General features: G+C 38.3%; 1 pseudogene; it reads left to right on the forward strand.

The window, feature by feature from the left end:
• Positions 1-9,490, forward strand: part of LOC114038890 — a 96,601-nt pseudogene that overhangs the window by 5,021 nt on the left and 82,090 nt on the right.

Consider the following 9,490-nt stretch of genomic DNA (forward strand, 5'->3'; position numbering starts at 1 on the left):
ATGGGGTATGGAAATCTATCTTACCCTACAGGAAAATAAGGGGGGTAAGGGGACAAGAGATCAGGGGGTTGATAGAGGGGAGGGCAGATTGGGGGAGGGGATAATCAGAAGCAAACACTTCTGAGGAGGAACAGGGTCAAAAGAGAGAACAGAATAAATGGGGGGTAGGATAGGATGAAGGGAAATATACTTAGTTTTTCATAACAAAAAAAATAACTGGGGATTTTAATAAACTGTATACTCAGAATAAACCAACAGTACAATAAGGTTTCAAAAAAAAAATGGTCTCAGACTGTATTAATGAATGAAAGAATGAAAAACAATTAAGTACTTGCAATGGGGATAGAAATATATAAGCGAGACAATCCTTGAAGGAGATACATAGAAGGGAGTGGTGACAAGGGAAGAGTATTTCGGTTTGGTAAGTCAAGAGGATGATGAGTAGAACCTTCCCAGAAGCAATTATAGTATTTTTGACTACTGTTTTGAGAGCAAGAGGTAGAAAATGAGAGAAGTGGTATGGACACAGTAAAAAGAAGCAAAGAGATAGCTAGGGTGAATAATCAGATGAGATGTGAAGCATGTTCTGGGATATGGACTGGCTATATAGGGGGTCATGTGTCTTTATGGGGTCTAGCCCACTAATCAGGACTGTAAGTCCCCAGTGCAGTGGTTCCAAAGCTGAATAGTTTAATTCACCCACAGCATAGTCTCCAGCTGTCAGGTAGTCCAGACGGACTGCAGCATGGAAGATGGCAAGGTACCTATTATCTTTCATGCCAGTTATTATGAGTACAGTTAAACAGAAGCCCTTTAGGTTGCCCAAACTACTCCGTGTAGTTGATATGAAATACTAGTTGATATTGGTAGGAGTGAAAGATATTTCCTCCCTACTGAGGGGGATGACTATTCCTTCTCTTTCTCTTTTGCCAGAACTTCATCCGTGTTACTCTGCTAACCATGGGAGTCCCCCAAAGCTCAGCCCTGGAACTTATTTTTCCCCTCTCTATACTATTTCAATACTCCCATGGTTTCAATGATCATTTCTATTCGGATAACTCTCAGATCTATTTGTCCAGCTCTAACCTGCCTTCCAACCTCAAGTCTCACATCACCAACTACCTCAAACTGAATATCCCGCAGAAATCTTAAAATCAACATGTCCAAAACTGAGCTCATCTTCCCCTCCAAACTCTCATCTCTTCCTAACGCCCCTATAAAAGTCAAGGGTACCACTCTCCTCTCACTCAGTTCATGGCCTAGGTATTATTCTTGACTCCTTACTATTTCTCATCCTTCATATCCAATCAGTTGCCAAATCCTGTCATTTCTACCTTCATAATATTCTCATGTATTTCCCCCACACCATATTCTCTCTTCTGATACTGCCACATCTTGGTACAGGCCCTCATCACCTCCTGTCTACACTATCGAAATACTCTGCCAATTGGTCTGTGTAACACAAGTTTCTACACTTCAAAGCATTCTCCACTCAGTGGTCAAATTGATCTTTCTACAGCACAAGTCTGACCGTATCATACCTTCCACCCTTTACTAAATTCCAGAGTCTCCTTATTGCCTCCACGATCAAATATAAAATCCTCTATTTGGCTTTTGAAGTCTTTCATAACCTGACCTTTTTCTGCCTTCCCAATTCTCTTATTTTATTTTTCTTCATCTTCATCAGTCCAGGAACACTGGCTTCCTTCCTATTCTTTGCACTAGATACCTTATCTTCCGACTCTGGGCATTTTCACTGGCTGTCCTCAATACTTGGAATGCTTTCCCTTCTCATCTTCATCTCCTGGCTTCCCAGATTTCTTCAAGTCTCAGCTAAAGTCTTACCATTTATAAGAAACCTTTCCTTGTTCTCCTTAATTTTAGTGCTTTCCCTCCGTAAGTACTCCCAATTTATCCCGTATATATCTTGTTTGTACATAGCTGTTTATACACTGTATCCTCCAATAGATTGTGAGCCCCTCAAGAGCAGGAATTTTTTTTAAATTTTCCTTCTGTCCCTAATGCTTAGCACAGTACCTAGCATATAGTAGGCTCTTAATAAATGCTACTAAATTTAATAAATAATAAATTATTGATTTATTTTAATTTATTAAATTATTTATATAAATTATTTAAAAATTAAAAATAATAAGTAACTATAGTAATGAAGAACGCTGAAGTACTCAAGTATACAAACACCATAAAATAACTCTTTGTGGCCAGTGAAAAAGGCAGATGGTACCTGGGGACTAACCTTGATTATCTGGAGCTAGAATCCGGGAAGCCTAATGTCATAGGACCAGCATTTTCCTACATTTGGTGTAGTAGTCTTTGCAGGTTGGGACAAGAGGAGATGGCTCCTTTGTTCACATGACGGTTAAACTGGAGCAAGAACCCTGCAAATACCTCTGAAGTTTGCATGCAAAAGGATTATGACTGCTTAGCTACTTTACTAGGATAACCCTGATAAAGGATAAAGAGTTGTTGACTATGCCAGAAGTATCTGTGCAGAGGCCCTGAGCTAAGTGGAGCTGCTCCTACTCATCATTATCAACTCATATCAGGAGAAGAAATCTGCAGCTTTACTGGAAATGTCATCATCTGCACTGTTATTCTGATTTTCTTGGGGCTGCTCTGGCTGATCATCACCATTTTGCATTAGGAGATCCACTGTGAACTGCAAAGATATGACATTACCCATCACAAGGACCAGACTATGAGACTTTGAGACTTAATCTTTCTGAAAGAGGAAGGAAAAACTTAGGAATTCTGACTTTTCTATTCTTCTGCATTTTTTTTTCTTAGTACTGTACTTAGTACTTAGTAGTAGTTCCACATTTCTTTTCCCGTTAGTACTGCCTATGCTCAGAAGTCTGTCCACTCAAAGACTTGAGACTTGGTCCTTTCAAAGGAAGGGGAGGTATGGGAAGGAAAGGTCCGAGAGTACATATTTTTGTATTGTTTTGTTTATTTTTTCCCCTTTCCCTCCCTTTTCTCTCCCTTAGTACTACTCATGACAGAAGGACCGTACAATTATTTAAATGATGGAAGGCCCTCTAGAAGATTATTAGGACCTTGCCACCAAAGAGTAGTACGTGATAGGACCAGAATTTTCCTGACACATATTCCATGACTTCCCTGATACATCTTCCTCCCTCACTCACTCTCATGCAACCTGATTGGCCCCAGCTCCCTTTATACAGCTTCTTGATCTGGGGACATAAAAGATCCCAGCCACCTGTAATCTGTCCTCTCAGACCTGATGGTCTGAGACTACATGAATCACAATATTCTGATGATTTACTGATCAGAAGTATTTCAAGATGGATACAAGGGGGTTGTGTCCAGAGAAACTAAGTGCCACCATATCCTTGTTGCATATCCTTGCTTTGTTAAGTGTTAGTGGTTTGCAAGTGCCTCATTTTGTCCCAGTACCAAAACTGAATGAAAAGGATGTTGGCCACACCTACAATATCGAGGTAGCACGCTAGTGGTATGGGGTTATTAAACTTGCTGATGCTTTTTTTTCTCTATTCATGCGGCTGAGATGCATTAGAAGTGGTTTACCTTTACCTGGGAAGTCCAGAATACCTTCACCATCCTTCCTTAAGGTTATTTGAATTCTTCATATTGCCAGAGTTTGGTGGTTAAAGAAATAGGACTTACTACCTGAGGACATTGATATCCACCATTATATTGACATGGTAAGGTTGACTGGACACAATGAGACCTCTGTGACAGAGGACCTCGATCAGGTGGTAACTTATAAAAGAGATAAGAGATGGGAAGACCAGATCTATGAAAACTCAGGGCCCGGCCCCTCATTTAAGTTTTTGGGACAACAGATAGGTAGAACTCAAGTGGTCCTAGATACAGTCTGTAATAAACTATAAAAACTTACTCCCTCAGGACTGAAAAAGAATCCTGGAGGATTGTTAGACTCTTCAGATGTTGGAGGATCCTTACCCTACTTGGATATTTTGATGGATCCTATTTAAAAAATTACACCTCTTTTGCATAGGAACAGTCTATATGTAGTCTTGGAAAATGTATAAGAAGCTATCTAGTCTTCTCTCCCTTGCAGCTTTATATGAGGCCTATGCTCTTAGAGACCTCTACAAGTGAAGCCTTTGGCAAGTACCTGGGGTAGCCCGATCCACTCACTATTAGTGTTCTGAAACCATAAGCTCCTTGAAGCAGCCCCTTTCTATACCACTTTTGGGGTTTGAGAAGTGGTACAAACAACACCTGGTCTTGGTTATACTATTCTCATACATTTTCTTTTTGGGCTAAGCAATTAGGGTTAAGTGACTGCCCAGGGTCACACAGCTAGTAAATGTCAAATGTCTGAGGTCACATTTGAACTCAGGTCCTCCTGACTCCAGGGCTGATGCTGTATTCTCTGTGCCATCTAGCTGTCCCCTTCTCATACATTTTTAACCCAAGATCTTTCTAATTTCAACAAGTGTGGCATGCTCTTGAATAACAAAGTTGCTGTAGAAGTGAGCATACACATCTTGTACCAAAAACCAAAGGTAAAATTTGATTATGTTTTGCACATGACCACAGATTGTGGGAACCGCTGCAAGTTCTTTTCCATTTCCTCGTTACTTGTCAACAAGGAGCTTTTTTTCCTCCTTTTCCCAGGAGACCGAGCCATTTTAACCATTGATATGGTTGAAATCTCCTCACGAGATTCCTTTGTTGCTCTTCATGATCACTGTCCAGCCCTGCATTGAGATATAAACATTTTCTGGAATGTCAACAGTGTGGTTGCTGAGGAATGGTCTTCATCTTTTTCACTGTGAATGGGTCAAAGGGAGAATGGTTATTTTCCTCTTACTATTTTTTTTCTTTCTTCTGGTCTTGTGATTTCACCTTACTCATTTGTTATTATTTATTGATTTGATTTTCTGCCTTCTTCTTCGTCAGATTAGCTAAAGGTTTATCAATTTTATTAGTGTTTTCAAAGAATAAGCTTTTAGTTTTGTTGGCCAGTTCTATGGTTTCTTTTGTTTCCAACTTATCTATTTCTCCTCTAATTTTTAGTATTTCCTCTTTTTGTTTATTTTAAGTTTGTTTACTTGACTTTCTAATGCTTTTAATCCCTATTTGCTTGATTAATTCTTTCTTTTTCTATTTTGTTAATATATGTGTATAGGGATATGATTTTTTTTGTCTGATGACTTTTAGCTGCATCACAGAAATTTTGGCATATTGTTTCTTCATTACTGTTTTCTTTCACATAATAATTAGTTATTTCTATGTCCTTTGACTTACTCATTATTTAGGATTTCATTAAATCTCCATTTGGATAGGTGGATTTTATTTATAGTTCCTGAACCAATTTCTATTTTTACTGCATTATGGTCTATAAAATATATAATAAATATTTCTGCCTTTTTACCTTTGTTTGCAATATCACTGTGCCCTATATGGTCATTTTTTGGGGGGGTAAAAGTTCCATATGGTGCTAAGAAATAGGTATACTCTTTTGTAGTTCCATTTAGAAGATGCGATAAGTTTTTTAGCTCTAATTTCTCCAAAAATTTGTTCATTTCCCTATTTTCCCTTTAGTTATCTTCCTGCTAAGATTTATCCAAAACTGAGAAAGAGATTATCAAAAGCTTCTATCACTATTGTGATACTGTTGATGTCTTCTTGTTGCTCAGTTAAAGATTTTCTTTTTATGAATTTGGATGCTAAGACATTTGGAGCATGTAAGTTTATTATTGATATCAGGTTGTTGTCTGTTGTTCCTTTCAGCATCATGTAGTTTCCCTGTTTATTTCTTTTTATTTTTCAAATGTTTGTTTTTGCTTTGCTAGATAGCATGATTGCAGCTCCTGCTTTTTTGGATTCCCTTGATGTATGGTAAATTTTTCCCCCATCCTCTCAGTTTCATTTTGTATATTTCTGTCTTTTTAAAATGTGTTTCTTGTAAGCAGTTTTTTAAGGTTTTATTTTCTTATCCAACCTGTCCATTTTTTCCTTCATTTTATTAGATTGTTTAATATTTTGGCATTTAAAGTTTTGAGGGTTAGGTTGGTTTTTTCCCTCCATTTGTCTATAATGTTGATTTTTTTTCAAATTGTGATTTTTTTTCCCTTCTTCCACTGTAAACATAGTTCTATGTCTTTTCAGTTACTTTAGCTTAATCTTCTAAAATCTGGGTCAATTCCCACTGGCTTTCTTCCTCTTACCCCTGATTTCACCCTCCTGTTTGTTACTCTTTTCTCTTTGGAATTTCTTTTTTCTTTCATGCTTTTATCTGGTAATTTAATTTTTCCCCTCTTTGTTTCCTCTTTGTTAATCAAGCAAATTCCTCCTTCCTTTCCTCCCTTCCAATTAGTCTTACTGATTATTTTTTTATTTCATTTTTTGTACCACTTTCCAGAGAAGATTTCTCTCACTATCTTCATTATCCATTCTCTCTTTGTGTCTACTCTAGACCTTCATTCTCTGGTTCATAACCCCTTTAATTATCTAGTTCCTGTTTATTCTCTGTATTCCTCATGGAATCAAAACTCTCCAAATGGGCTCTTCCCTCTAGGCAGTTTCTACCACTGCCTTGTGGAACTTGTTCCATAGATTTCCCTTTTCTATTGTGCTCGCTCCCATAAAAATGTCAATTCTCATAGGTGAAAGAGAAAACACTGCCCTATGTTAATTCTCCCTCCCATCTCTGATTGTGTAACCTACCACTGATCTATACCCTCTCCATAATTACCTCTTTCCCTTTTGCCTCAAAATCTCCTCCCTGTGTCTACGCCCTCACGTCCCTCTAGATGCCGGTTGCCTCTAGGAGTTCCAAATTCACCTACTTGACATAGAATGAGTGGTCTTTTCAAGCACCAGATCCCCCAGACAACACCAAGTCCAAGGTGCCCATCTCCTTTTTAGAACATCTCTCTTCACCATAGAAGCATTCATTAGTGGAACCGCTTCCCACCTCCAAAACAAGACCTCTCTCTTTTTTATCCCATTTAATCCTTCCTTCTCCCTCTTACTCATTGCCTTGCAGACTCTTCTTTTCTTTAGAGACCATGGGGTCACATTCCATTCATTGCTAGCCTTCAATTTGACCCAGAACATCATACACTTCCCTCTGTCTTCCTAGTCCCCTCCCCCATTTTCATGCACCATTCTATTTTGTAACACAGTCCATCAAAACATATGATTCCCCTATATGTAGGGTTTCACAAAGTTTTGTCCATAATGCCCAAGGCCCTCCTCTCCACTGGGACCTCCGTCTGACTTCTGCCTTCACCTCTTTCTCCTTGAGTACATTTATAAAGAAGTCTCTCATTAATGTCTCCGCTGTCATCCTGTTGCCATTATTGTCCATGGCTGTTGCATTTATTCACCTTTTCTGCTCTGTTGTCTAAAGTGTTTAAGGAGAAAATGATAACTCCAGGTTTGGTTTTCTTTATATGAATGTTTCAAATAATTCTTTCTGATTGAATGTTCATTTTCAAAAAATTTATAAACTCAGATTTGCAGCATAGGCCACCTTGCTGAGTTCCATTGCTTTTTTTTTTTTTTAACACATTATTCCACTCCTGGCAGCATCTTCTGGTGGTTACAAAATAGATTTGTGTTATTCAAATTTCTTTTTCTTTGTATTTAAAGGTCTTTCTTCAGATCACTGTAAAACTTGTTTCTGAATTGAATTTTTAAATTTAACCACTATGTGTCTTGGAGTTTACAGCCTGGGTTTTTTTTCTACAGGTGATCTATACATTCTGTCAATTGATATTTTATTTTCTGAATTCAGAAATTCTGGGCAGTTATATTACTTTTTTTGCATTATGGCGTTCAGATTTTTTGACTTGTCATGTTTTTCTGGGAGAGCTCTTATCCTTAGAACATCTACACATCCTGTTTTCAAGAACAATATGTTTTGCTTGGATAGAGAACATATTTTCTTTTAACGTTATGGCTTTTTGCTTCTCTTCTTCTAGATTGTCCTTCACATCTGTGTATTTGCACTTACACTCAATTATTCTCTCTTATTTCTTTGGTGAGACTTGCCATCCCAGATTCCAGTTTTTCTATTCTGCCAATTGTTTCACTTATTTTATTTTTAATTTATGGAATAAAACAAGCATCTCCATAAGAGTATTAAAAAAAATGATTGGGGGCAGCTAGGTGGCGTAGTGGATAGAGCACCAGCCCTGGAATCAGGAGGACCTAAGTTCAAATCTGGCTTCAGACACATAACACTTACTAGCTGTGTGACCCTGGGCAAGTCACTTAACCCCAATTGCATAAAACAAAAAAAAAGAAGATTGCACATGAAACTGCAAATCTACAATGTACAACTTGCTATTTCTTTTAAATACACAACAAAATTATTATATAAATTTCTTTTTTTTTTCTCCCTGGAGGTGGTTACCCTGCGAGCTAGATTTTAACTGTTTCAGCTTTTTTCCATGTTGAGTGATTCACGATTCACTAGTATAGGTCTCTGCCTCAAGTGATTTTTAGGACAGAATCAACCCTCGATAGATGCTGTGTTCTTTCAGGGATAATAGAGTGTCACCCAACTCTTCTCCCCTTATGTCCTGTCCTGTTCCCATGTCCCATTCCCTCTCTTCCTCAGGTCAGAGTGCTACCGTCTCAGCCAGGATTGATTTCTGTCATTTGGATTTTGGGTGCCTGAGACTCTCGAAAAAGGAGGAGATTGGGATGTGGAGTTGAGTTCTATTTCTGGGCCAGAAATGTGTCCTGCCCCTTTCCCTCTGTTCCACCACTCTCCTGCAGAGATCATTTGCAGCACGGAATGTCGCTGTGTCATTGCTGCTAGTGTGACCTCACTACTGGTAGAATATCTGGCAGTGAGGGAGGGGGTCCTGAGTGAACTCAAGGTAGATGTTAGTTCAATTTTTAAAAATGTTTTGTTATGTTCCTGGTGTACTAGACTAAGGAGACAGCTGAAGTTGTTTTTATTTTGTTGCATAATTTCTGTCTTGGAGAGGGTTGAGAAATGATTTGTGATCATAGAAAATGTCTAGTCCTCCATTTGTTTGTTATATAATACTGATTCTTTTCTTAATTATTGTCAAAAATCTCTGGGTTTTAGAGTTCTTTCATTTATTTTTTTGGCTAGGCAATGGAGTTAAGTGACTTGCCCAGGGTCACATAGCTAGTAAGTGTTATGTGTCTGAGGCCGGATTTGAACTCAGGTCCTCCTGAATCCAGGGGTAGTGCTCTATCCACTGCACCACTTAGCTGCCCCAAGTTCTTCCATTTTAAAAAGTCCTTCTGTTAACCCCCTTAAATGAGTGGTCTTAGAAAAAAAAATACACAGGCTATCTGTGCCCAGAGGACAAGCCTCAATGCAGAAGTTTTTATAGGCAAATGTGGGTACTCAAAATCTGAAAGAAAAAAAAAAAGAATAGCCTATATCACTATAAAGAGTAGAGTTTTTTAGTGTGTGAGTGTGTGTGTGTGTGTGTGTGTGTGTGTGTGTGTGTGTGTGTGTGTG

The sequence above is a fragment of the Vombatus ursinus genome, unplaced genomic scaffold, assembly GCF_900497805.2.
Source record: "Vombatus ursinus unplaced genomic scaffold, bare-nosed wombat genome assembly UNPS02011431.1, whole genome shotgun sequence".
Taxonomy (NCBI): Eukaryota; Metazoa; Chordata; class Mammalia; order Diprotodontia; family Vombatidae; genus Vombatus; species Vombatus ursinus.